Source organism: Peromyscus leucopus, chromosome 3 (assembly GCF_004664715.2).
Source record: "Peromyscus leucopus breed LL Stock chromosome 3, UCI_PerLeu_2.1, whole genome shotgun sequence".
Lineage (NCBI taxonomy): Eukaryota > Metazoa > Chordata > Mammalia > Rodentia > Cricetidae > Peromyscus > Peromyscus leucopus.
Genome location: NC_051065.1, coordinates 16,759,669 through 16,785,912, shown reverse-complemented (window position 1 = coordinate 16,785,912; position 26,244 = coordinate 16,759,669).

The window sequence follows — 26,244 nt, the reverse complement described above, 5'->3', positions numbered from 1 at the left end:
CATTTATGTGAATTTTATACTTGGTACTCATTTTAGAGATTATAATCAATACCTGTTTTCATGCTGGGAAAGATAAAATTCAAGGCCTTTTCTAGCTTCATTGTGATGGTTATTTCAATGTACAAGAGGATTTTGGATTCCTGGTCATCATCAATTACTTGTATTGTACTTTGGAAATACAGTGATAGTTTAGATAATTGGAATATGATCTGTTTTTGTCTTTACTATGATTCTTTAAGAAAATCGATGAGTTTACTCAACACAGTTTTGTTTTGTTTCCTTTCATGTTTTTAATTTTCTGCTATTCTACAATACTGTTTTGCAAACATAGTTTTATTCTACTCTAGCTGGGGTTGAGTATCATTTCAAACTTCTCAGACCAGGACATCTGGAAGTAAAGTCTTGTCACTGTAAAATATCTTTGCAAGTATCAGATGCTTAACAACTATGGAAAAACTGTGTGCTAGGAGCTGATGATGATGATGTAAGTATCATCTCATGATATAGAAAGCACAAATGTGGAAACAAATATTCTGTTATGTTTGTGCTTTGAGAACTAAAGACTTTGCTTTAAATAAAAGTCCTTAATATCATTGCAATTATTGCCTTGAATCTCTATACTTATTTATCTCATACATTTTTTATTTTGTATTCTTAGGAACTTATTTTTTCAAATCCTCACCTAATCTTTGCCACTGTCCCATTGCAATAGATGTTTTATTCTCTGTCTCTACAAATTTAAATTTGGTCATGTTTTTCAAGTTCCATATATAAGCAAGTTCATGCAATAGCCATTTTCTGTCTGGTGTAGCTCAACTGGCAAAATGTCTTCTGTTTCTCTCTACTTTTTGGCAAATGATAAGACTTTTCATTTTTACATCATGTGAAGTTGGTTAGCAAGTGAAGTTCTTTTGCTAGTGGAGGAGGAGACAAAAGTGACTCTGGCTATCAAAAGAATGCAAAATAAATTTATTTCATATTTGAGGTAGCCACAAAGTTAGAATTCATTAGCTAAAAATTCTCTAGAGGAAGGGATAGCATCTTCATTGTAACATTTCTAGCTTTGAATATAGTGTACATATAATATTTGCTCAGTCAATATTTGTTAAATTTTACTAAAATTTCAAAAGTATGACTATAATTCATTAATCTCAAAATGAACCATATATATGGGAGTTGTAAATGGATATCTATTGAGAGCTGCTTGTAGCAAAAGTCCATGAGAGTATACAGAAGTGACAGCTAGAGTTCAGAAGGTCAACCTATCAAAACTAAGAGTTCTGTTAGAAGAAACCATCATGCAAGGCATTATGGAATTACTTTCTTTTGAATGAACTGGCTGTCTTTTGTTGTAAACTTCTTGTGCAATAACAGCTATGAGTCTCCCCATTTACTGTGCATTTCCATGTTATTGCACATGTACTCTCACGATTGCACCTCAATCTTGGGTACAACTTTCCCTATACATTTGGGGTAATTGGATAACTGTTCCCAGCTGTGTTAATTTTTCATTAACATATATCTAGCCAGGACCATTCTCCAGATAAATGTATTTCAGCAAAGATACCTTTTTTCCAAGGACAAAACTGCACATAGATAAACATTAGTTCATCTCACCCATAGATAGAGAAAAGAACCACTAACAATTAAATCCTCAACCCCTTACCTTCACCCTGGGTTATTTACACAAGACCCTAACTTAAGAGATTTACTGCTCACATTCCCGGGATGATGTTTTAGCCATTTGTTTGTTACTGAGTTAAGGTAGTTACTTCCCACTGACCCAAGGAGATTGCCTACAAGGCCAGGCAAGTGATAGGTGCCCACCTTCTTTCTTGTGCAAATTAAGTTTTAATTCCACCTCAGCTAGGTGCTATTCCTAGATTTTCTCCTCAGCAATTACTCTAAGCAAAAGTGCTTTTACTATCCAAATGCTACATGCTCTGACATAGGTTGCTTAGCCACCTAGCATATGTCCCCCTTCCTATCAGAAAGCAGCTGCAGCCTGGACAAGTGGGAAAAGTGATGTCAAAGACAGTTTACTTTCTTGTGACTTACTGACCCCTAACTGCTATGGGATAATGCTTTTGTACACTGGTTTACTAAAATGCTTATTGGTCGGTAGCCAGGCAGGAAGTATAGGTGGGATAAGCAGATAAGGAGAACTGTGGGAAGAAGAAGACTGAGTTAGGAGATGCCAGCCTGCCATCCAGGGAGGAACATGTAATGGCATACAGGTAAAGCCACGGAACACGTGGCGACATACAGATGAACAGAAGTGGGCTAAGTTTAAGTGTAAGAACTAGTCAGTGGTATGCCTGAGCTAATGGCCAGGCAGTTTTAATTAATATAAGCCTCTGTGTATCTATTTGGAACCAAGCAGCTGCAGGACATGGGTGGGAGAGTTTTGTCCTGACCGCTGGCCAGCTGGGACCAGGAAAACTTTCAGTTACACCTAACATTCTACCTAGCCATTTCTAGAGTATAGTTTGAGCATACAAATTCCCTAATTGATCTGAGCCTTTGGTGGACCCTACCGGAGGACTCCTCTTTAGTCACTCCCCTTTTGGTTTGTAACTGGAAGCTGACAATTATTACTTTATGTGTGGATCTTTATCACCTCTCTCTGCAACCCTGAAAACTTCAAGCCTCATGTTGCTTTGCCAAATAATTATTGCATGTGTATATATACTGGTTCTCTGAGAGCACTGGGGAGAATGAATTTAGAAGAACAAAGATGAGGATGAGATGGAAAGAACTAGACAAAATGACGAGAGAACAGCAGAAGGACTGAGAGCAGGAGGGACTGACAGGAGCTAAGTATGAGAACAGAAAAGAAACTGTGTAGCTAGAATTGACGTAGAACAATAAAGTGAATGGACTAAAGAACTCAGTCTGCATAGATTCATTGAATATCCCTCAGATTTGTATCCTTAGCTGCTTATAGCATCTGTTCTGGACCCTGATAGAAATCTCCTCAAGGCAGGCACTTGAGGGGAATTTGTGAGATATCATCAATGGTCATTAATAGACAGAGGCTGGATTTGAAATGGGTAAGCTGCAATGAGATCTATTTTACAGGAAGACAGATAAAATGATGTTGAGCTATGGACACTTATTAGAATTTCTTTGCTTCACACATTCCTTCTTCATGCTTGGCCTTAGGAAGAAAGCATGGAGTGAACTAATGTTAGGGAACACATAGTGTAAAGTCTTTTTCCCCAATGGTTGGTAGTGTGACGAAGAAACAAACAAACAAAGAAATCACTCACCTTCTGAGAAAAATGGGGTAGCGAATTAGAGTCCAGATTGGTGGTGCTGGCAGTTTAACACTCAGCAAATGGCCACAGTGAACAAGATACACACACCCTAGTGGCACAGACAAGAACTCCGGACAAACAGGCAGTGATGCCGACTGAGCACAAATATATAAGCACTTAGATTGTGTTTGCTGTTCACTCAGTTGCACAAGAGATTGAAACGTGCCTGCAAATGTTAACAGATTCTCAAAGAGTAAAACTCTTAAGACTACAGGGGAAAGAATTTTCAGAACTTTCGTAAGTAATTTATTAAGACAGGAACTCCAGCACCAGAAAGAAAGCCACTTAGAGTTTGAGCCTGGTCAAGGTGGACTTGATTCTTATTTATAATTTGGGCTTTGCAAGAAAAGTAAACAGTACATACACAGGTGTGTTGTATTACAGTAATATCACCTCAGCTATAATACGATAGCACTTTATTAACTGATATGCTTAATTATAAGAGCCTGTATATTTAATTAAAAATCCTTTTTTGTGGAAAATATATATGTATATATATGTCACATTTCTTGTACCATGTTACTTAGCTAATAAGTTCTTGATAAATATTTGTTGAATTGATACATTAACAGCTTAATGTCAGTGTATAAGTTTGACTTTTATGAACTAAAAAATTAAAGTCAAATATAGTCATGTTTCCACAAAGGAATGAACTCTTTGGAAGATGATGAAGTCCACAGCATTGTTTATTTTTTTCTGTATGCAAATGAATTTAGCAGAGACAGTACAGCTACATTTGCATATTTTGCGATCTTGGTTGCAGCCATTTTGATTGGTTTCAGATGTTTTTTGAAATCTAGACCTATATGGTTTATGAAGAGGGAATAAAGCTCTTCTCAATTCACTTGATACTTTAAAGAGAATTGCATGGGCAATCTCCCTTTATTACAGTCAATGGCCCAGGACACAGTGTAGCTTAAAAATATTCCTTTTGAAGTGCTTTTGTTCAAGAAGGTTCACTAAATGACATTACTAGAAGTCTTTTTTTTAAAACCCTCTTTCTACTGAAAACGCAATTTTAAAAGAAAATTAAGTATTTCTTTTATATGAACTTCACCAACAATGAAATGGTCATGTGTGATTTGTTCTTCACACCATTTCTTAAAATTCTCAGTTCTTCTAGAAGCTCACATTGGAACTGCTGCCACTCCAGGAACCTAAACCCAGAGCCAACATCTATTATGATATATTTAGTTACTATACAATGCCTTCTCCTTATTAACATTAATTATGTGGTAAAGGAAATTGGATGATTCATAAAAGCAGAATGTACTTGGCTTGACCACATTGTACAGCAGTGCAAATAAGAATTCTTAATGCTGTTTAACAAATGACTTTTTCACTCTTCATTAAAGCCTCTTGTTGCCATCCAATCTTGATTTTAGAAATTAAAGCTAACAACCAGATTGAGAGAATCAGGAAAGTGACAGCATGGGGCAAAGTCTCAAAGCTACAACTAACAGCATGAAGCAAAGTGAACCTCTAGCTATTGCAGTTCTCAGAGAAGGCCTGGCAGGGGAGGGATGCCTTTGCAGAGAGATGCAATTGCAGCAACCCTCAGCTATAGGAAAGTGCTTGTGAATGTTGACATGAAAGCTTTTTCCCTTAATATTTTAATTAAATACCTAGAAGCCAACACTTCCTCTCAGTTAGTGTCGGAACACTGCTTCTTGGTGGATAAATGTTTCCAGTGAAAGCTTGGCTGAGGGTTTTCACAAACATGACTCTCAGAACTGAGGAGGCTTTTCACTGAGGCACTTGAGATCAAGGAAGCAGTAGCGATTATGAAGAAGCAGTGCGATGGCAGGTTGGTTTAATCCACCCAAATGTCAGTTTCTGGTTTGCAAGTTGGCGATCCCACCTCCATCCTCTAACAAAAGGGCATTGGTTAGTCATGTGTTTATTTCTCTGGCTTCAGTGTGTCATTTGGACGTTGAAGGAAAATCCCTTGATTCAGTCTGCCATTTCTGACAGCCTCCCTCTAGACTCCATTAATAAGCTTTTTAGAGAATGGAATGCAAAGTAGGCAGCAGGCAGTCTACAGTCAAAATGGAGATGGAACACACCATAGAAAAGTCTCCCCTTTGTGAGGATGGTGCTTAGGCGACCTTTGTTGAAGAGAGATACACATTCACTGTACAGAATTAGAAACTGTGTCTTTCCAGATATTAAAGCAGAATTTGTTGTATGATAATTTTGGAGGTTTTTTTAAATTTGGGAATTTGTGATAGGATACAAAAAGCCTCAAGTGATATTTACAAAATGTGCAAACAATGACACAGTCAGGAAGCCAAGCTGGCTTTGGGCACGCCTGGGGAATACCCTTCAGAAAACAAATATGCCACTCTTTAATGTTGGTTTGAATCTCATTATAAAATTGCAAGCACAATGAGACATACTTTGGTTCACTTTGCCCCTGAAACAGGGATTCCACAAGCAAAACAACTATTCCCTAACAAAGCAGGTTTGCTGAGGCTTGTGTGGTTTTAATATTCTTCAAAAGTACATAATTTGTTAGAATACAGTCCTTTTCTATTGAAACTTCCTTTCAATTTCTTATACGTTAGATAATCTTAGTTGGTGTGTGTGTGTGTGTGTGTGTGTGTGTGTGTGTGTGTGTGTGTGTGTTGAGAGAAGCATTGTTTAATGCATCAAATGCAAATGAATGTATGATTTCTGTGGAGAAATCCTACTCCTAATAACCTTTTCCCAAGGTGCTGCCTGGTCAATGAAAATATTTCTAATTGCACAATTTCCAGAGACTCAAGTTCAACCAAGAGGATAGCACATTAAAGCAAGCAAAAGAGTGACGAGATCTCCTGATCTCATTCTTTGAAACGGGCAAGCCCCTTGAACCCTAAAGACTGGGCCTGGAACTCTTGTTTTGTTGTAGTCAAAGACTAAGAAGTAAGACCACAGACAAGTAGACATCACTTAAACTGAAGAAGTCACCTTTATTTATAGTGAAGCAGCAGGGAAGTTGCTTATTTTTATCCATTCAGTCCCTTAATAAAATACCAATAAAGCCTTTATGTACCTTTATATCTCAGTAAACCATTCAGGCATGGGTTTTAAAACACAGAAAGGTAAAAATAACTGTTTTCTACTAGGAATTTATCTAGAAGCTGTCCTTTTTATTAGAACAGACATTAACCTGAATTCATTTAAGTGAAATAGTAAAACACATGCATTCTGAAATGCACACAGAATATACACACCAAATAAGCTCTCTCATGCACGTAATGCTTATTAAGGACAAGTGGTTAGATTGCCTGAAAGAGATCTTATTCCTACATATGCATCAGTTTCTGAGAATCACTTCACTTTCAAATGAACAAGATTAAGACACTGGAAGCCTCAGTCTCACTCAGGTTTCTAATATTTACTGAGGATCCCCCACCTTTTTTTTACTTTCCTATACTGGTAACAGGTACATTTATCTAAAAGGCTGGAAATATATCCATCACATGATGTGTTTAAATTCAGACTTGGAAGTTATCTACTCAAGAGGTAGCATATTTTCATGGTATACTTTATCATATGACATATTTGTTTATTATTTCATCATTTTATGCCCAAATCTTCAGTATTTTGAAAGCCAGCTTATTACATTAGGAGATGTTTTCAGTGAGGCATGTATGGGTTCTGGGAGGACTGAGTTATTATGTCAAACTTAATAGATCTCAAGGAAGACATACTGAATATTGCCAACATTACTCACAAAATAATTAATTTCTTTGTATTGCCTACAATTTATGGGTCAGCTGTGAGCTACTGCTCAGTGGCATGCCTGTCTGCCTGCTGCTGTGATCCCTGCCATGATGGTCATGGACTGACTCTCTGAATCTGTAAGCAAGCCCCAATTAAATGCTTCCTCTTATAAGTGGCCTTGGTCATGGTACTGTTCACAGCAATAGAATAGTAATTGGGATGGGGAGTTACACCAGTGGTCTTCATATTCATGTACAGGTAACAAGGAAATAATGAACCATATTTTGGATAATGGATGTTTAGACAGTAATAATATAGGCTATTGTCTTTTTGGTTTTCAAATTCCATATATACTTTTCCCAAATTAATCTGACTTGAAGGGAATCTGTGTGCATTCCTAAGCTCACAATGTTTTGATACACCTCAGGCTATAGTTTCATAGATACAAGTAGGAACTCTTACCAACTCCATCTATTTTCCTTAATACATGTTCCCAGGCTATGAAAATATCTAAGAAACAAATGCGGAAAACCCAAGAAACAAATTATCTTTCTACTTGTTTTCCAGTCACCTACAAGCTAATTACTGGCATGTGGGTATACCTAATACCTATATATCTGTAGGTTTACCAATATAGAATTAACACAATACAAACATATAAAAACCATAACTGAGATGAATTTCATGGAGGATTCTGAACACAGTAAAGAAAAATAATCACTTGTTATGTAAACAAAGTATCTGAATTTGAGAAAGCTGTGACTATCTTTATCATTTTCAGTATTAGTCACACACTTCCCATGAGTGGGTTTCATTAAATTAATAAAGGTATAATCAGGCCAAGTGTGGTTGCACATGCCTTTAATTTTACTACTTGGAAGGCATGGGCAAACAGGTATCTGTGAGTTTCAAGGTATTCAGTCTACATGGTGAGTTCAGTATAACCAGGGCTAAACAGTTAGGGCCTGCTTTTAAAATAAAAATAAAAATCAGCTATACTTAGAATATACATGCAGTAGAGTTATGACTGTCTTTAGAGTCTTTGAAATTTTTAATGATAAGATGAAAAATCAGGTGCTATCTTAATAAAGTACAAAGGGAAATAGTTTCTTCATTTTCTTATATGAGCATGTAAGGAAAAATTTGAGCACTATTTTCATAAAGATTTATCTGACATAGAACAGGAGTCAATAAACTATATTTCAGGGAAATAATGGATAATGATCTCTTGGTCACTCTGGTTGTTTATTGGGGGGGAAGAGAATGAAGAAAAAGATGTATTTTATTTTTTTAAAGGTTACATTTTAAATGACTTCTAACTTATCTGTACAACATTCATAATTTTGTCTCTTCACTGAAGGAGGCCGAAATATTTGCTAATTAGTCAATTAAAAAATTGCCAAATGCTGGTATAGGTGACCTTTCCATTAGGTGGTGTTCTTCTATATCTGTAAAAATCAGATCATTCTTTCTATGACCCAGATTTATTAAGCATTTATTATTCATTATACTCTATGAGTGACAGTTGTATTAATTTAATTTTTTTCCTAACTCTTCAAGTACTTCAGATTCTATTACTTGGTATTTGCCAATGGTGTTAATTTAAGTCCTCTCATAAGCAGAGAAAAAGATTATGCTAGATTTGCAAGAAGGTAAGACCCCTGTGAAGAAAATTTTGCACAGAAATCAAAGGTACTGGGAGACCTGTCAGAGGGATGCAGAACTAATCTCACAGACACAGAGCAAGTAAGAAGGAAAGAAGAAAGTTTTGGTAGGAAACGTGCTTGATTATAAGACAGTCCTAAGAAAGTTTTGGTTCTTATGATGGGGAGTCCTCAAGACAAACAAACATCCTCAGGAAAATATTGTTCAAGAATTCTGCTCCAAAGAGTTACTGGGTGAAAATATTCACAGGAAACAATTTAAGGTAGGCATTATATTATCTTGCAGTTGGAGGGCAGAGTCTATCATATCAGGAAGTCTTAGTAGAAGGAGCCTGAGGTAGCTGCTCATAGTGCATCTAGTCAGGGAGAGTAGGCAGTAAGTGGAAACTGGATACCAAAATTCAAAGTCAGACTAATGACTCTCTAGGTGTGTCTGTCTCCTATACATTCCATAGCTTCCAACAGAGAGCCACAAACTGCTGTTTATCTAAACACATGAGCCTATGGATGGCAGGAACATTCACATTCAAACCATAATAGAGAGATAGAGAGGGAGAAAGGTGAGGGCATTCAAATAATAGGCCATCATCATTTAGTGAATAGACTGTTTCAGTCTTTCTGATTTTCATGTTTCCTCAGTTATGTAACAAAATTGCATAAGTCATGTGTACATGTCACTCTGTTTTTTCTATTACAGAATATTATAACATACATTTATAAATAGTAATATTTCATTATTTTAAATTTAGAAAACATTAATTTTGTGATCTAGTAAATTAGTGTGTGTGTGTGTGTGTGTGTGTGTGTGTGTGTGTGTGTGTGTGTGTAACTGAAGAATTGTATTTCAGTTTCACAAGTCTTTTTAAGGTTTTGACCCAGTGGGTCAATTTAGTATCATAAATACATCCTTCTAAACATTCTTCTCTTTTAGTCCTATCCCTTATGCTTATGTTTTACTCATATATTCTTTCTGTGAGGCACTAGTTGAAATTGAGTATTTTCTTAAGTGAACTCCACATGGCATTACAAACTGCACATTATTTTTCCACTTCTGCTCTTTTTTATTCCATGTTGAATTTTTTATCAGTTTGTCTGAGTTCCATTTCCTTTGAGGGTATAGAATAATTATATAATTTTCCCCTTCCCTTTCTTCCCTCCAAATCCTCCCATATACCTTTTCTTGTGCTCTTTAAAATTCATGATCTCTTTTTTTTCTTAATTGCAACATATATATTTACACACACGTATATGTATACATGTCTTAGTAGAAGGACATACACACACACACACACACACACACACACACACACACACACTCAAATATGTAACTACAACCTACTCAGTCTGTATAAAGTTCTTAGAGCCGGCTGTTTGATATTGGATAACAATTGATGTGTTCTCTTCTAAGGAGACTTTTGCTTACTCTATGTACACAGTTAAATGAAGTCCTTACTTCTCATCAAGGGAACTTTTCTTTGCCACAGACAGAGACCATCACAAAAAAAACTACAACCAATCAAAATGCAGAGTTGTAGAGCCCAATCCTTATGAATAAATCTGCAGTACATGTCCTGTACCTAATCTTCAGGGATCATTGCATAAGGGAAGGCCATTTGGAAGAGCCAGAGGAGCAGAGTCTGCTGTGAGATTCGGTCTCTTAGGAATGTCAGAAGCTAAACCCATGCAGTTTCAGAAATAGAACTGCCTAAGCATGAGCTGGACATCAACAATAGTCATGTTAAAGTGGACCAGGGAAATCACAGATGGCCTCAACCCTGTAGACAGAGCTACAGGCACTGAGTTTCCAGGTTTGATCCCTCATGCTTTCTTTTTGGAGTTTTGTTGAACAGTCTGACTTATTTTTAGGATGGTATAAAATATATTTTCTGTTCCCATTCTTCATATTTGAGTTTCTTAAACTACTCACCAACCTTTAATCCCTACATTTTTTAGCTTGCATATGAAAGAATCCAAGTGAATTATGTATTCCCTCTATGGATTTTAAGGCATTTGTCTTAGTCAGGGTTTCTATTTTTATACTAAAATACTATGAGAAAAAGCAACTTAGAGGAGGAAATGTTTTTTTCAGCCTGCATGATCTAATCACACTTTACAGGAATGGAAATGCTGGCAAGATTTCAGGGCAGGAGACTGAAACAGACCCTTTGGGTCAGGAAGTGGAGCCGAGGGTGTAGAAGAGTGCTGCTCACTAGCTTGCGTCCCAAGCCTTGTTCAGCCAGCTTTCACCCACACACCTCAGCACCATGAGCCTAGGGGTGGCACCACCTATAAAGATTTGGTCCCTGCTCCATCAGTTGTTAATTAAAAATACGTGCCAGAAGCTTTCTCACAGGTGAGAAATCACAGGGATCTTTGCAATTGAGATTCCCTCTTCTAAAATGATACCAGGTTGTATAGAGTTGACACAAAACTAGCCAGCACAGCAAACCAATTGAATTACATTTGATAGTATTTGGAGAAAGCAACAAGTTTATTTTTTTATGACAAGATGCTCAGTATTATATTGCATATTAGTGTTACCATGATTAACAATTTATACTGAATTCTCAAATGATAGAAAAAAAGATTTGAATTATTTTCAGAAAAAATAAATATTAAATATTGGAGGATCCAAGTCTGAATAATATGCTTTGATCCAGAATATACATATACCAGAGCAACATAAGATATCCCACTAAAATATATAATTTTTGTGTTTTTACCTAGTGAATTAAATTTAATAAAACTGAAAAACATAACTTTCTAGAAGAATATGCTAACAAGAACTCTGGTGGAAGCCTCTATTCCACCGGAGGTCTGGCCGGCATCCTAACCCCCCAGTGAGACTGCCCTTCCACCTTGCCTGCACCTGCCCAGCATAACCCCAGCCATGCCTCCTATCCCTGCCACAGCATCCCAGCACACACCTCTGGCAGAAGCCTTCCACTCCATTAGAGGCCAGGCCAGCACCCTGAAAATAAGGTAAGCCAACCAAGCAACCTGTCCCACCTATGCCTGTCCAGTATAACTCCAATCACATTTCTTTTCCTCTATCATATCCTAGCCCACACCACTGGTAGAATGCTCCTATTCCATTAGATGTCTGACCAGCATGAATTTCAACAACAGAAACCATGGAATGCTTACCAGAGTTAAATCAAGATAAGATTAAACAATTTAAATAGACCCATTACCCATAGAAGTAGTCATTAACATCTCCCAACCACAAAAAGCCCAGAGCCAGAGGTTTCAGTGAAGAATTCTACCAGAATTTCAAAGAAGACCTAATACTAATATTCTTCAAATAACTCCACAAAATAGAAACAGAGGGGACATTGCCAAATAAATTATTTTATGATGTTGATACCCAAATCACACAAAGACTCCACAAAGAAGAGAATTATAGACCAATTTCCCTTGTGAACATAGATGCAAAAATATTCAATAAAATACATACAAACTGAATCCAAGTGCACATTAAAAAGATCATCAACTGAGTAGGCTTCATCCCAGAGATGCAAGGATGGTTCAACATATTAAATTTGTCAGTGTAATCCACCACATAAAGAAACTTAAAAAAAAATATAAAACGACATGATTATCTCTTTAGATGCTGAAAAAGCCTTTGACAAAATTCTGTTCCCCTTCATGATGAAAGTCTTGGAGAGATCAGGGACACAAGGGACATATCTAAACATAATAAACACAATATATAGCAAACCAATAGCCAACATCAAATTAAATACAGAGAAACTTACAGCAATTCCACTAAAATAAAAAAAAACGAGATAAGATTGCCCATTCTCTCCATATCTATTCAATAAAGTAATGGAAGTTCTAGCTAGAGCAATAAGATAACTAGAGACCAAGAGACTACAAATTGGAAAGGAAGAGGTCAAAGTATCACTATTTGCAGATAATATGAATGTATATGTCTTAGTCAGGATTTGTTGCTGTGAAGAGACACCATGCCCAACGCAACTTTTATAAGGGAAAATGCTGTGAGTCACAAGATTATGCAGTGAGAAATTCAGCCATCATAAAAGGGTCAACCCACCAGAGCCAGGTCGGGTGGAGTATTTAAACCAAGAGTGCAATGGGTATTGGTGTTATTGCCTTTTGAATGATTTGGTGTTTCCTTCTGTAGATTTCTTATGTGAAGCCAAAAACTTTTCCCCTTCTGTTAAAAATTTGGGATCTGTTTCTCACAGTTCAGCAATGTTGGGCCCAATTTTTCCCATGTGCTGGGTGATTTTTCTCTACTCCGTGGGATCTCTGACGAGAGAATTTAGTCATATAGTCAATAACCTTGGTTCCTATAGCCTAATAGCCAGCTTCTTTCAATTATCTCCCATTTGGCAGGACATGTGATCAGGAAGTGAGTCTTTCAAATAGTCAGTCACATTTGGGACCTTCAGGGATAAAGGAACACCCAAGATCTGTAACTTTGTGATTATCAGATAATTGCCTTTGTTTTGTGTGTGTATAAAAACGGAAAACTTATCAGCATAAGAAAAGAATAGAGAAAGAAAGAGGAGAATAAAGAGAGGAGAACAAAGAAAGAACACTAGAGAGATCAGAGTCGGAACAATAAAGAGGCATGGACTGAAAGAACATGGTATGAGTAGATTCATTCCTCAGACCTCAGATCATAATTCCTTTGCTTTTTTGTAGCATCTCCTTTGGACTCTGAGAGGAGGTTTTAAAGGTTGGCCCTTAAAAGTACCAATTAGGAAAACATTTAATTGAGGTAGTAGTTAACAGTTTCAGAAGTTCAGTCCATTTTCATCATAGTGGGACATGGTGGGTGATATGCAGGCAGACATGGTGCTGGACCAGAATGATGTGGGTGGGCCCAGCTAACTGAGAATGGCATCACACATGGACTTGTGGTCCTGGTTGCTATAAAGAGGAGGCTGAGCAAGATAGGAGGAGCAAGCCAGTAAGCAGCACTTTTCCACAGCCTCTTCTTCAGCTCTTGCCTATAGGTTTCTGCCCTAACTTTCCAAGTGTTGTATTGTGATCTGTAACTGTGAGCTTCAATAAACCCTTTCTTCCCTACATTATTTTTGGTCATAGTGTTTTCTTAGGGGAACAGAAACCCTAACTAAGGGGTTGGAGAGATGGCTCAAAGGTTAAGATCATTTGCTGCCCTTCCAGAGGTCCTGAGTTCAATTCCCAGCAACCACATGGTGGCTCACAACCATCTGTAATGAGATCTGGTGCCGTCTTCTAGCTTTCAGGCATACATACATACAGACCACTGTATTTATAATAAAGAAATAAATCTTTAGAAACCCTAAGACAGCAACTTAAACAAGCCAAGAGAAAATGCACTTATCAGTATGACAACTGTCTTATAAAAGCATTTGAATCTAAAAATAAATAAATGAAAACACACAAACTTGACTAAATAATGATATGGTAATGCCATGTCCATGGCCCTGTACTGGACTGTCAAAGAACTAATAGTGACTTGCAAGACTGTTGGGCTGAAAAAAAAAGTTGTTCTGGAAAGATGTTGGAAGATGACCCCAAGTTCTTGAAATGTGATGACACTGTCATCAGCTCATAGTTCCAGACAAGCCTATTTTTGCTCAGTTCTTTTCTGACTATCTTCTTCTGGCTTAATTCACTCTTTGTGATATGAGATAGACAGTTCCTGTAGTGTCATAAAAGAATTAGAGAAGATTGCTAGACCTGGCAATGTCACCAAGACTTTCCAGAAAATACTGAAAACTTCATAAATATTATCTGTATACCCATATATCTGCTACTCTAGTCTTAATTGGTAGAAGCATGACCTCAAAACTGTCTATCTCTATTGGTCATTTGAGTTTGACAGTAATAGATTAATTAGGAGCTGGGGAGAATGATCAAATAGTTAAGACCACTTGCTGTTCTTTCAGAAGACCCGAGTTCAGTTCCCAATACCTACATCATATGGTTCACAACCATCTGTGATTTTGACTTTAGAGGATCCAATGCCCTCTTCTGGCCTTTATAGGTTCCTACACACAGGTGGCATACAGTCACACAGACACACAAATGAATAAAAATAAACTTAACTTAAAAATGCACTGGTTATCATTTACCATGGTCTCCTATTCCTTGTTCTCCCTCTCTGTTCTTGATCCAGCTGGGATCTCCCACTCCCACAGGCTCTCTTTCCCTCGACCCTCGCCCTTCATTACTCCCACTCATGTCCAGGTTGTTCATGTAGATCTCAGCCATTTCTTTGTCATTGGGTGATCCCTGTGTCTTTCTTGGGGTCCTGTTTTCCAGGTAGCCTCCCTGGTGATGTGAGTAGCAGTCCAGTCATCCTTGTTCCACATCTAGTATCCTCCTATGAGTGAGTACATACCATATTTGAGACAGTTGATTGTCTCGATCTGTTTGGGAGGCATCTAGGCAGTGCTACTGGGTCCTATGCTCATTGCATGAGTTGGCTGTTTGAAACCTGGGACTTATGCATGGACACTTGGCTCAGTCTGGGAGGAGGGGACTGGACCTGCCTGGACTGAGTCTACCAGGTTGATTTCAGTCCTTGGGGGAGGCTTTGCCCTGGAGGAGGTGGGAACTGGGGGTGGGCTGTGGGGAAGGGGAGGGGGCCAGGAGCGGGGAGAACAAGGGAATTCATGGCTGATATGTAGAACTGAATGGTATTGTAAAATAAAATAAAAGGAAAAAAATGCACTAGTTAGCTTTGAGAACTATTGTGTGTGTGTGTGTGTGTGTTGCATGTATATGGCATGTGCACACATGACATACATGAAGAAGTGTGCTCACTCCTGTCCACACATGCAGAGGCCAGAGTAGGATGTAGGGTGTATTCTACAACTTTCTGCGTTATAGCCATGACAAAAGGCCTCTCAGTGAACAGGAAGCTCACCTTTTACATCACTTGGATAGCCAGCAAGCTCTGGGAACCTCCTGTCTCTGTGCTCTAAGGCTTGAGCTTAGGGACATGTGGCTATGCTTGTCTTTTTACATAGTTTCAGAGAATTTAAAGCCATGTCTTCATATTTGCAGAGCAAGCACTTTTCTTTGCTGATCCATCTTCCCAGGTCTGAAAGTATAGCTTTTCAAATGTAAACAACTTGATCAATCATCTGTCATATACTTTTGAGATCAATTAAAAGAAATCTTAAAGATTACTTTGAATCTCTTAGTGTGAGACAACATTCTTAGATCATGATGACTAATTAACCATTAACCAAAAAGGCTAGAATATGTAAGAAAGAAAAAGTAAGGATGGCTCTGGAACTAAAGAATAAGTTTATTTAATGATGCCAACCACAGACTTGATAGTGTAACAGTCATAGTTAAGATATTTTAAAAAGTAAAGAGGACTGACTTCCAAAAGAGGGGTCGACATGACTGTGTTGCTGGAATACATCAACGCAAGCATCCTTAGCTGCTACCACTGTGTGTAGGTGTTTAACAGAAAAGTTTCAGCAAAGAGATGTCTGCGTTCTATGAGCAGGTGTGTAGTGTTCCCCTTTGGCGTCAGAGGTAACCAGACAATACAAGTAGCTATGTGAAGAACAAGTGAAGAGCTAGACAGTGCCAGGTGCATTCAAGGAAGAATGATGAAAATTTCATTTTGAAAAGTGTAAAAACACTACTCAGGGTTTGTTTGAAGAATACATTGAGGCTGGTGTAAAAAGTCTTGGGTGAGAGAGAGAGAGAGAGAGAGAGAGAGAGAGAGAGAGAGAGAGAGAGACTGAAAATTACCTCCACCTCAAGGGGAAATTTGAAGGTTTTATTTTTTTCCTCCAAATAAAATAATTTAAAATTATAAAAGGGAAAAGTAAAGCTCTGGTTTCTTATTGGTCTTATTGGCTACCGTCCACTGTCAATCTTGGCAGAGATATGAACTATATCATGAATTCTGACAGCAAAAGCCTTCTGAAAATTATATCAAAGCTGAGAGCTTGGCTCGTTGTCAATCTAAAGCAAGTGTTATTACAGAATATATTTAAAGGTCATAAAAAGCTCTCGGTGAAGTCTGTGACTTTTTTTTCTCAAATGAATCTGGTTATGGAAGTAATATGCAGGCAGATGTTTAATATAAAATATCCTTCATATCTCAGAATAAACAACATATGGAGCCAGTAGCCATTTTACTCAATGTGCAGAAGTTGAAAATAGTTCATCACAGATGAGCTTTGTGTTAGCTTATGTCTATCACAGAACAATGCCTGCCAAGATGGTTCATCACATTACAGTTAACACAGGGCATATCCTTAATTTCTTTAACTTTAAAGCTGCTTTTTAAGTACACTGCTTTGTTCAGTGATAGGACAATGAGAGATAAATTAACAGCTAGGGTAATGAAAAAGAAAGTTTCCTAATTAGCAATGTGATATGTAGGACTTTTATATTCCGAATTGAAAAAAAAAAAAAAAAAAAAAAAAAAAAAAAAAAAAAAAAAAAAAAAAAGAGAAAGGCACTCTAACCTGGGAAATGCTGGAATCAGAACTATTATAAATAGGATTGATCTCCTTAATTGCTCAGATCTTGTCCAGAGAAGTAAATTGAGCTCAACTAATCCATTCTATTCCCTTTTAGCATATTTATGGAAAAATCAGGCAATTAGATGATGAAAGAGAGGGGACAAATAACTGATGAAGGTATTTTATAGACACATTTTATTTTTAGACAGAACTTCTAGTGTAATAAAAATAATTTTATATCCAAATAAATTTAACTCTTAAGCTTCTTGTTAAATATTAAACACATTATTTTAATATCCAACTGAAAATTTGTACATTTAAATAAAAAAAGGCTAATTGTACAGAGCTAACATTTTGATGGAAGTTGATAAATTTACTTCGAAACATCTTCCATTTCTGGACCGCCTTTGTTTCCCTAGTTAGAAGACCACAAAAATATAATCACCAACATAGTATTACTTAAATTAAAATATATGTAAGCCTATAATTCTATCTTGTGCAATAATTTCTTTCAAAGTTCCTCAGTTAAGACATTTATCAGTGTTTGTAGGGGCAGATTTTAAGTGACCATTTTAAGTCCTGCTCCTAAATAAGTCAATTAAGCTATTTAATAAATATTAAAAAAGATATTTTCCTCTTTTTAAATAGCTCTTAAAGAGCTTTATGCAAAGTATCTTGATCATGTTTATTTTCCTTCTCTCAACTCTTCCTAGATCTACCTCTTCTTTTCTACTCACCCAACATTGTTTTTTTCTTTTAACAACAATAAAATCACAAACAAACCCCAATACAAACAACAACAAAACAACAACCAAAACAAAACAAACAAACAACAAATACCATCAATACAACTTTATGCTGCTTGGATATTCTTGGACCTCTGGTACTTCCCTGGAGCATAGTCCGTTTCTCAGAGAATGATCTCTCAGGAAAAACTGTTTGTACCTTTCCCAGCAACTAGTAACTGCCAATAGCTTCAAGGGTAGGCTTGGAATTTCGCACCTTTTGCCCTTTCCATAAGAGGATTTTGTCTGGCTTGGTATTGTACAGGCTTGTGCATAGTGCCACAACAGCTGTGAGTTCTTATGTGTGGCTGCCTTGAAGATTCCAGAACATAGTATTTCCTTTAGTCACTCACTGCCTCTGGCTCCACACTGATGCCTAAGTCTCGAGGTGGTTGAGGGATATATGTCCCCTTTAGGTAGGAGACTTCTTCAGTCTCTTATTCTCTACATCTTAACTGATTGTGGGTCTCTAGTGCAAGTAGAAGCTTCCCACCTTAGGTGTTAAGTATGCATTGAATTATGGGTATAATGATAGGTCATTAGGAGTGAGTTTAATACTATGCCCATTTTGCAGGACACCTGGAGGGAATGATGACTGGGTTTCTTGTTTGTTTGCTTACTTACTAGTTTATTTTTCCTATCAGATTAAATCTAACTTGATCTGTCTTGGCATTTCTACTGCCATTTTGTCCTCTCCTGTTTCCAATGTTCTCGGCCTCTTCTTAGAGGTCTGCATGTAGGTCCTTGGTTACCCAGACAAACTGTCTTAAGTTGGCAAATATCTGAAGGTGTGAGGGTCCTTTATTCTAGAAAGAGGTCAGGTCATTAATATCCAAGACTAGCTTGGCAGCTTTGTTACATCTCTGTATAAAGGGGTTTTACCCCTACCTAGGAAACAACTTTCTCAGGAGGGCCTTCAAATCATAATGGAAACAAATTGATATACACAATTCCCTAAACATAAGTGATCCTGTGGGAAGTACCAGCTAGGTCCTGAAGAACAGTTGTTCAGCCTGTGATAGAGATCATTACCATATTTTTATATCTATTTAAGATGAAACACTATTCTCCCTAATTCACAACCCATGTACTCTGAATTGGAAAGGAAAGAATCATTACTGTCATTTGAAAGAGAGAGAGAGAGAGAGAGAGAGAAACAGGGATGTGGAGTTAAACTCATGTAGAACTTCCTCTACAAGTTCCTCCTCCTGCTCATTTTAGAAGAAAACAAAACAAGTATCCTTGGAATAATAAAAGTAGGTAATATGTATATTATATTTAAAGAAATGGTTTGAACATGATGTAATAATGTGAAAATTTACATTTCTTTGCTAATGTGAAAAGTAACTTCAAAGTTCTTATTTAATGAATCATTTATTTTTTGTAATACTTATACAGAAATATTTCAAAACAAACCCAAAATGAAAGTTTTGAAATTATGTAGGTTCTCATATTTTCCAATGAGCAAAGATAAAGACTTCTAAATAATTAAAATAATATGCAATCTTTGTGTAATATTTTCATAATCAGGCATTACATTACATAAAATATTTAATCATACTATTCTGGGAAAATCAGGGGATAAAACTTTAATACTACTTATCAATATTGGGAAATAAAAAAATAAATTAATTTGTCATAAACATGAAAAATAAATATTTCATAAGATCCTTATAATCACATTATCAAATATTGTCAAATTCATTTATTTGAATTGATGTTAAAACCATTTTTCCTAAGTGTTTACTGCCAAAGTATTTTATTGAGTTAGTAAAAAGAATTACTAGGTCTATATATAACACAGATATTTTAGGAAACCTATCCTCCCTGAAAAGAATTATATAATTTTCATAAACATTTTGGATATACTTTATACTTTAGGGAAAAAAAAATCAAGTGATGGGAAGAATATTTAAATTTCAGACATATCAAGGAGTTAGCCTATCAAAAGTGTAAAACAAATTTCAGCGATTTTCAGAATCATTTTTAAATAAATTTAGTATTTTACTTTCATTCTTATATGTTTCAGAAAGACTGTCCAATTAGATGCAATGAATTCTATGAGATAAGTGAAACATTTAAGTACTATGAACGTCTATGGATCAGAGAGCATTTGGAATATGGAGTGCTTTGAGTAGCTATATTTGGCATTTATAAAGAAAAAGACAATGCATTCTGATTTATTTTTAGTCAGCTTTTGTTTATTATTGGACAAGATTGCATTTCTTCTTCAGGCAAGCTCAAGATAGCTGGATTCATACACACAAAAAAATAAATATTGGAGCTGGAGATAGACCCCAAAATCAAAATTACTTTCTTTTATAATAATTTCTTCCCTCTTCTCCCTCTAATGCATCCAGTGTGCCTTCCACCATTCCTTCAATTCATAGCCTCTTATTTACAATTACTTTTCACACACACACACACACCTGCATGAATGAACACACACAAATTTACACATGCACACAGGTGCACGCACATATTTTACAACTTTCGGAGATCATTTAGTGTTACTTCTATGTGTTTATGTCTGACCTCTTGGCATTGGCTAATTTAATGGGAGTCTTATCCCTGGAGAAGACCAATTCTCCTTTTCTCAGCAATCATTAATGTGGTGATAATTTATCTGTATACCCCGATAAAGTTTATCTTAGGATCTGTGGTGATATTGTGTTCCCCAAAATATTGTGCACACTAATAAACTTATCTGGGGTCAGAGAACAAAACAGCCACTAGATGTAGAGGCCAGAAAATGGTGGCACACATGCCTTTAATCCTATCACTTGGGAGGCAAAGATCCATCCGGATCTCTGTGAGTTTAAAGACACACTGGAAACAACCAGATATGGTGACTTAAGCCTTTAATCCCAGAAAATGAGCCTCTAATCCCAGGAAATAATGGCAGAAGGCAGAAAGGTATTTAAGGCATGAGGACGAGGAACTAGGCTGGTTAAGCTTAGATTTTTGAGCAACACAGTTCAGCTGAGATCTATTTGGATGAGGACACAGAGAGGCATCCAGTCTGAGGAAACAGGATCAGCTGTTGAGGTGAGGAAACTGTGGCTTTCTTTCTGTTTCTCTGGTCATTCACCGTTCACACCAATACCTGGCCCTGGGTTTGTTTTATTGATAAGATCTAACAATTCGTGCTACAAGGATCAGAGGAAAAAGCCAGTGACTATAATAAACATAGAGGTTAGGCAATGGTAGCACATGCCTTTAATTCTATCACTCAGAAGGCAGAAATCTGTCTGGATCTCTGTGAGTTCAAGGCCAACTGGGAAGAGAGCCAGGAGTGGTGGTACATATCTTTAATCCCAGCACTAACCATAAAGGTCTGGAGGTCTACACAGACAGACAAGAAGTGATAGAGCTGGGCAGGAAGAGGAAGTGATGTAACTGGGTGGGGAGAGGAAATGAGATGGCAGAACAGAAAGACATAGGCGTGGGTATACAGGAAGTAGGTCTCTTTGGCTGAGGGTCTTCACGTGGTAAGAGTGTGGCTGGCTTCTTTCTGATCTTTCAGCTTTTTACCCCAATATCTGGCACTTGGTTTTTATTAATAAGACCATTTAGCAATTCGTCTTACACATTAATTTCCTGTATCTCTTCTGCTAGGGGTCAAACACTGTGGGAATTCCCCATCTATGTTGGTACGACAATTGGTATTGTCATCTTTTGGGTCTTATTTAAAGCAAATATATTACTGAGATTTCCTCGGCTCAGCTTCCCTGTCATATATAGAAGACATTATCTGATGTCAAGATCCTGTTCCGGCCTTCTGGCTCTTACTAATCATGCTGACCATTCTCTGTGGTGGTCTCTGAGCCTGTGATGTAGGAGTTGTGTTGTCGATATATCAACTGGGATTGGGCACCCCACATTCTATTCTCTTAAATTTGACTTACTGTGGCTTTCAATAATGTTCTCTGCTGCAAAGAGAAACTTCTTTGATGAGGGGTGAGAGCTATGTTTGTTTGTGTGCATAAGAATACATTCTTAGAATCATGCAGTTAGAAATTGTACTGTTTTACAGAAATGATAGTATTTGTTGCTCCTCTAGATTCCATGGCCTCAGTGGCCATGAGTAGTAAACTAGGTTTACAGTACCAGGCATGAATTCCCTCCTATTAAGTGGATAGGAATCCATCCAGGCATCTTTTAATAAATATTTACCTCATGCCTAGCACATGCCAGATCGAAACGTTATGGTGGTTATAATACTTACAATGTTAACTAACTGGTTTTCACCAAGACTTAAGTAGTGCCTGTCTTCATCTCATTCTAGGAGAGCATGTTTAACTTCTTTGGTCTCTGTGTGTATGCATGTTTGTATGTATGCATATGGGGTATATTCATAGAGGTGTGTGTGTGTGTGTGTGTGTGTGTGTGTGTGTGTGTGTGTGTGTGAATTTGCATGCCTTTGTATTCTACAAGACAGAAGAGGGCATCAGGTGTGCTTCCCTTTCACTCTCCTCTCTATTCTCCTGAGACATCTGTCACCACTCCTGAAGATCCTAGGGTTTGGATAGGCTGGCAGCCAGAACATTTTAGTAGTTCTCCAGTCTCTGCCTATCTGAGTCCTGGGGTTACAGGAGTATAGGTGTCATGCCTGGGTGCTGGCATCTCAACTCCAATCCTTGCATAGCAGGAATTCTTTATCTGAGCCATCTCTCCCATCCTAGAACATTTTTAATATGGGATTTTTCATTAACATGAAGCATGGAAAACATAGTAGGCATTTTGTGTGGAAATAAATTATTCACTGGCCATGATGGATCTTCCACAACTCACTCATTAATTGTGATTAAGTGGTAAATTGACCCTATAATTGAAGTTCTAGTTATTATGGATCACTGTAATCATTTACATACCAGAACAATACATATGTACTTCCTCTCCCACTTCCCTTAATTTCTATGTGTTTCCTGAGTCAAAGATTCTCAAAGAAACAGTCTAAACAATTTCTATAATGAGAAGAAAGTCTCTATTTTTTTTTTACCAAGAATTGAAGTATTCAGCATGTTTCGCAAGACAAATATAGCATAAGTAAACAATAGCCAAAATAATTTAAATGGAATGGCAATTGGGAATTAAGCTGTTTAAAAGTATGAACATAAATAACTTTAAACATTTATACTATGATTAGTGAGTTGTTACCTATGCTGTGATTTTTCCTTTTCTTTTAAAATATTTTCCCTGTGATTTGTGTTTACAATAAACCTGTACTATTTATATCTATTTATATGATCATAACAACAGATTTCTTTTTTAGAAAAATAAGTTAAAATATGACAATGGTGTGAAAATGAAAATTAAAGATTAGTGAGCAGAACAGGATGTTAAAACACGACCTTATCATTCTGTACGGTATTGTAGTAAGTTTAAGGCATTGTTATTTAAAAGATAACATACCGTAGCCGGGCGGTGGTGGTGCACGCCTTTAATCCCAGCACTTGGGAGGCAGAGCCAGGCGGATCTCTGTGAGTTCGAGGCCAGCCTGGACTACCAAGTGAGTCCCAGGAAAGGCTCAAAGCTATACAGAGAAACCCTGTCTCAAAAAAAAAAAAAAAAAAAAAAAAAAAAAAGATAACATACCAAAGTTAATCTTTAAACAATATAAAATCTTCCTTAAATAATATTCTCATGATCACTATGGAAAGCTTTGAAGCAACACTTTTAGAGCAGATCAAGATCTGAGCAGGTTTTTGCTTTGACCCCAGAGTTTCACTGTTTCCTGAGCTTGCCTCCAAATATCTTCTCTACATACTCGCCTCTCCTTGCACCATCTGCTAGTCTTTATCCAGCTGATCCTGAATGTATCAAACCACTTCCTTCCCCTTAATTGCTGCCCAGTGTTATTTCCTTGTAAATTGTACACCCGGCCCACTTCCTTGGTGTAATACCACTCATTTTCCAAACCTACCATTTAATTCTTGATTTGTCACATTCATCACCCACGTGGGTTTTGTAAATATGTTGGTTTAGATTTTCTATTTAGCAGTCGTACCCTAAATAAATAGTGTGACCTTTGAGTTAGACTGAACATACTCTAGCACTTTCCAATAGCGAACAAGAGAAACTTTTGCATGTCATTATATAAACATCATGGCCTTTCAAAGACAACATAAAAGGGTTGGTATTGAATCACATTTATGTCATGTCCATCTTGTATATAGAAGTAGTATGTTGTAAGCAAATACCTGGTGCTGTTAGATGGATGTAGTCTGACTGTTCAGACCTAAGATGTTTCAGTTCTATCACTCTTGTCTACAATCAGGTCAGAATGTTCCAACTCACCCACCTATTTATTAATATCCAGTGATTCTTATTCTTTGTAAATTCAAATGAATGTTTTTTTTTAGACGCAAGTCTATCATGCTTTAAATATTGGGATTTTGCTTAAAAACACTTTTCCCCCAGTAATATATTTTTTTCCTGAAGTTTTCTTCCATCTCAAAGCACTTAAGAGATGATCATTGCTTTGATTTGAATTCTAATATCAAACTGTTACTTCATATGCACATGTCAATCTACATACTGAATAGCACTTATCTTGACCCTAATTATATACTCAGGCATCTGTGTAAGCACTCACTTTGCTATGCCACTGTGGGTGTGCGAGACATTTTCCCCTATGTGGGGTTTGTAGAGGTGTCTTTCCAAAGGCTCAGGTGTGGAAGGCTTGATATCTAGTTAGTGGACCTATGAAGAGGTGACTGGACTTGTGACTTCTCAATCTCAGCAATGGATTAATTCACTGATGGTTCCTAATTGGATTGCCTAACATTAGGAAGTAGTAGAAACTGGAAGGTAGGCTTTAGTTGGTTGGAGTGAGTCATTGGTGACATGGTCTAAATGGGTATGTCTTGTTCTTACTGTTTCGTCTGTCCTTCCTCCTAGCTGTCATGGTGTGAGAAGTTTGCTTGTGCCTTCCTACTGTAATGTCTCTACCCTACCAAAAGGCTAAAAGTGACAGAGCAGGGTATGTTGGCAGATGCCTGTCATCTTAGCAGTTGTTGTCTAAGGCAAGTTGATAGTTAAAACTCCGGGGCTAGCCTGGGCTATGAAGTGAGTGTTAAGTTCAGACTGCTGAGTAACAAAGTAAGACTTTATAAATTAATAATAATTTAAAAAACACATATAGCCAGTTGGCCATGGAAGTGAAACCTCTACAGCCTTGAGTCAGAAATCAAACTTCCATTGAATTTGTTTTCTCAAGCATGTTATGACAGCTGTGAAAAGCTGGCTAATGAACTATGGTTGAAAACATTTCTACAGGTTTGTACTTATTATAGCCTAGTTTCCTACAAAGTAAATTATCTTTGCCATGAAGACATTAGGTACATTTGGCCCTGGTCTTTGCTCACTCTGATCTCCCACCTCACAGCTTCTAAAGCCTGTGGTGCCAGTGTCATTCTCCGGAGATCACGATTTACTAACTTAAAATAGTTTAACTGGAATTGAAAGTATACAAAATTATACACTTCATCAAGTATCATCTGCAGACTGTCTCACGTGTCTTTTTCTTTTTACTTTTGAGGTTCATTCATTCTATAGCCTTTTTATTTTTAAATTACATTTATTATTTATTTGTAGGTAGTGGGAAGTGAAAAAGTAAATTTCAGCAATCAATTCTCTCCTACCACTATGTGGGTATTAGTTTCAGCTCAGGCTGTCATCAGGCTTATCAGCTAGCTCTTTACCCATTGAGTAATCTCACCAGCCCCATCCAGTAATTTTTATGAGTCATTTGTTTATTTATTTTCATGACAGGTTTCTCCATGTAGACTCAGCTGTCCTGGAAATGGCTTTGTAGACTAGGCTGACCTTGAACTCAGAGATCCTCCCTTTCTGTCTCCCAAGTGCTGGGATTAAACGAATGTGCTACTCCCACCCAGCTAATCTTTAAGAGTTTTTATCATGGCTATTGCCATTAAAAACAGAAAGGGGCTGGGGCAGTGGTGGCACACACTCAGGAGGCAGAGCCAGGCAGATCTCTGTGAGTTCAAGGCCACCCTGGGCTACCAAGAGAGTTCCAGGAAAGGCACAAAGCAACACAGAGAAACCCTGTCTTGAAAAACAAACAAACAAACAAACAAACAAACAAAAAAACCCAGAAAGGTGAATCAATAGAATCTAATTGAAGACCCACATATAAATCTACGTGCCCATGGATAAGTGATTTTTGACAAAGAAGCCAAAATTATAAAATGGAAAAAACAAAGCATTTTAAACAAATGATGCTGCCTAACTGGATGTTGGCATGAAGAAGAATGCAAACAGGGTATCTATCATTCTGTAC